The sequence below is a fragment of the Piliocolobus tephrosceles genome, chromosome 6 (assembly GCF_002776525.5).
Source record: "Piliocolobus tephrosceles isolate RC106 chromosome 6, ASM277652v3, whole genome shotgun sequence".
NCBI classification, from domain to species: domain Eukaryota; kingdom Metazoa; phylum Chordata; class Mammalia; order Primates; family Cercopithecidae; genus Piliocolobus; species Piliocolobus tephrosceles.
The window spans coordinates 64,396,361-64,397,235 of NC_045439.1; positions in this window are offsets into that span (position 1 = coordinate 64,396,361).

The following is an 875-nucleotide window of genomic DNA, read 5'->3' on the forward strand; positions in this document are numbered from 1 at the left end:
TGTTCTAGCTATAAAATGATCATTTATATATAATGATTGTTATACAAAAGTACAGTACATTGGTATACACATCACATAGACTGATTGCGTATTTTTTCACTTGCCTAAAGGGAAATGTGAAATATTGCATTGTCAAAAAGCCAAAAGATACTTACATTTTACAGTGCCTCTGTGATTTTTATATTTTTGTAGCAATATGTACAGTTGGAAAAACAACTCTAAAATTTTTATAGAATCAATACAAATATTATAGCATATGAAAATATTTGATTTACTTACAAAATTTCCTGACTGAATTCTATGTACAAATGAACTTGACATATACTTATTTAAAAGGAAAAGAGAAGGCCGAAGCATTGTAATAGCAAGAACGTCTTCCTATTTATTTGTCCCATAGATGAAAAAGATCATTGAAAAAATCATCTAGCAAAAAAGATACAGCCTAAAGTCTCAGTTTATGAAAATGCATTATTTTATCTCCTTCATGGAAAAATCACATCTTTTTCTTTGGCAAAAGTCTTTAAAATAATGTTTTTAGCTTTCAGGATAAAGTAACAAAGCATCTAAATATTAAATAGTTATTATTTTATATTTTACTTTATATTGCATATTGACATATACTCATTAAATGTTTGATTCATAAAATCAAGTTTATTGTAATCAGTACATAAATCACAAATAGAATTGCTACTTAATTTGATTCAACATTGCTATTTAGTTTGATATTCAAAGTATATTTGACTAATAATTTTGCATTTTTCTAAATATAATAATCTCTGATTTTCCTGAAACATTTTTAATTTTAAATATCTCTATGACTAACAAATTGATTGGCTAGGTAAAGATAAAAGTAAATTGAAGTAAACAATACTGTT